Source organism: Leptonychotes weddellii, unplaced genomic scaffold, assembly GCF_054177405.1.
Source record: "Leptonychotes weddellii isolate Sample4059 unplaced genomic scaffold, ASM5417740v2 HiC_scaffold_2274, whole genome shotgun sequence".
In the NCBI taxonomy this organism is placed as follows: domain Eukaryota; kingdom Metazoa; phylum Chordata; class Mammalia; order Carnivora; family Phocidae; genus Leptonychotes; species Leptonychotes weddellii.
Window position 1 is genome coordinate 5,425 of NW_027816386.1, and position 2,875 is coordinate 8,299.

At 36.6% G+C, this 2,875-nt stretch overlaps 1 pseudogene; it reads right to left on the bottom strand.

Annotated features, from left to right (window-relative positions):
• Positions 1-237: 237 nt before the first annotated feature.
• On the bottom strand, positions 238-1,572 carry LOC102738859 (vomeronasal type-1 receptor 1-like; annotated as a pseudogene).
• Positions 1,573-2,875: the final 1,303 nt, after the last annotated feature.

A 2,875-nucleotide genomic window follows, 5' to 3' on the forward strand; every position in this document is an offset into this window, starting at 1 on the left:
TTATAAAATTTAAAAACTTACATACATGACATCATAATCTAAACCTTATATTTTATGTCTAAAATGTTTCATAAATTGACAATAACTTAATTATAGCTCTTTGGATTGTTAACTCAGTTCAATGGGGACTATAAATGCAACTCATGTCATTGATAAGCATGTTATGTATATTCATACAAATGACTCCTGTGGTGCAGAAGAATGCTAAGGAGTGTTCCTATGATCAATGAATTTTCTTTAAGAAGAGAAAATTCTGATTCTTGTTTTCATGAAATTTATTCTGGAAATTCTATTTTCATTTTTAACGAGAAGGAAAGAACAGATGATTGGGTAACATGATGAAAAAAGGTTACTAAATTTCTCCAGTTGCTGCTTTTTCTTACTTGTATAAAATAGACAAACAGTAAGAAAGGTGTTGGTCCAGTAAAAGAAAACAAAGCAGCTCACCAATATGAGAATAACATGGGTAGCTTTGTTTTCAGGAGAGTGTGATAAAGACTGGATGGTATTGCGAACATTCTGAGCTGTTTTGTGGTGTCTGTAAAGGATATTCACCATGTAGATACTATTACATGTCATCAGGGAGAGAAAGAAAAAAATCTCGAATGAACACCATACTTAGAAATATTGGTGCTATCTGGCTATCAAATGCCTTGTTTTTACAATAAGCACTATAACACCCAGGTCCATCACCAGTGGTATTCCTGTTGGCCACAGTTTGTAAAACGACCACAGAATAGATGGCCATGTTGATCAACCAGAAGTAAAGTAAAGAGGGTTGAATGAATGTAGAAATTCTGTATTTGAGCCAGGCTCATTTAGGATTACTTGGAGTAATAGTCACTGCCTGAAATGTACTCTGGAGGGCAGTTGTGCACAGAGGAATACTCCGGGTAACTCTGAATATAGAGCACTATTTTACATCCAGTATTGCCCATCTCCAGCCTAATTCCAAAGGATGACATTATATTTGGAATCCCTCTGAATATGAATGTCAGGGCATTAGCCAAAGTTAAGTGGGCAAGAATCATATCTACAGGCTTCTTTTTATGAGGAAGAATTAAGAAGGTGTACATATATAATGTAAATAACAAAGAATTCCCCATGAAACCAATACAAGTTAGAAAGCTAAGGAAGATCCCAAAAATTATGTCACTGGAAATCATTGTCTTTCAGTCTCTCTTAGATCTTTAAACCAAGTCCAGTACATCCTATAGACAAATAATTTGATTATGAATGTAAATATTGAAAGTAATTGAGAGCGAAGAGTAAGTTAGAGAGTTTCAGGAAGTCTTCCTGCAGAATCAGCAAATACACAGCTATACCAGACCAAGGGATCATCGAGATTCTTAATGAACAGAACTGTTAAGGAACAGAATGCAATGTTTATGAAGACAGAGAATATCATGTGTTCTGTGAAAATTAATAAAAGTAAACTTTGTTTAAAAAGAAGTTGGGGGTGGGAGGCGCCTGGGTGGCTCAGTCAGTTAAGCATCTGCCTTCGGCTCAGATCATGATCTCAGGGACCTGGGATAGAGCCCCGCGTCGGAATCCCTGCTCAGCCAGGAGCCTGCTTCTCCCTCTCCCTCTGCTGCATCCCCCTGCTTATGTGTTCTCTCTCTCAAATGAATAAATAAGATTTTTTTAAAAATAAAAAAAAATAAACATCAAAAACTAATGATGTATGGTGACTAACATAATAAAATTAAATTTAAAAAAATTTAAAAATATACATATAGAAAATAAAATAAAATATTGATTCTCAATGGTGAAAATAAATAAATAAATGGATAAATAAATAAATAAATAAAAAGGAAAAAGAAGTGAAGGGACCAAAGGGGGGAGCTCTAACACCCTACCATTCTACATCAGCTGCAGACCCAGCAGGAAGAAAAGCACCTTACACGTTGATGCTACTCTAGCTACTCTTTTACTATCCCAGCAGGAGAAAGGACAGTCTCTTGCCAAGGCAACAACAGCCCAGCCAATGAGCCGAGCCAATGAGAGACTATTTGGCCAATGCTGGAGACTTTATATATTACGAGACAATTTTATTTCAAAAAACGTAATTTTTAATCTATATATTTTAACATTCCTGTCTTTCTATGCACATTGAATACCAGTAACATCTGTGCAGTATCCTTCCCAAAAGCTTACTGTATTATTATGAACTGTATTACTGTAGCATATATAAACATGACACACAGATTCTGCTAAACAAAACTTATTTCACACTAATTATATTTTGTTATGTTTGTTGTAAGGTTGACTAATTTAAGAAACATTAAGGTATATATGGTCAAATGCATAATATCAAAATCAACAGCCAAGTTATAGATTACCTCCATCATATTCTAAATCTCTTACCTCCAGCAAGTGGACCCAGTGACCTGCTAAAACTGGAAAACTTGGAATTACCATAACCTCACTCCATATTCAGTTCACTTACATGGACTGACATATGTCATATACTGCCTACCTATGTGTCACATGACTCCCTTGTCCCTCCACCTGAGTATTTCCTGAAGTCACGGGTCAAGACTGGAGATGCCACAGACAGACCAAGAAGTAAGGAAAGGCTTGTTAATCACTTAATGAGGCTCTGGAGAGATCAGGACAAGCTTCCAGAGATGATCCAAATATGGCTAGGGAATGAATGAATGTAAAGGAAATTGACCTGATTTCTTTTTTATTATTGTTATGGTTAGGGGTGTGGCTGAGGTGACGGTTGATACATGTCAGCAAGGGTTGCATGCTTTGAATCTCCTACTGGTGCCGAAGGAGGGAGAACTTGGGATTTCTTATCACTTTGCCCAGAGTTGAGGCACAGGGGGAAGAATGAGGAGGGAAGCCTGAAAACTGACTGCAAACATTA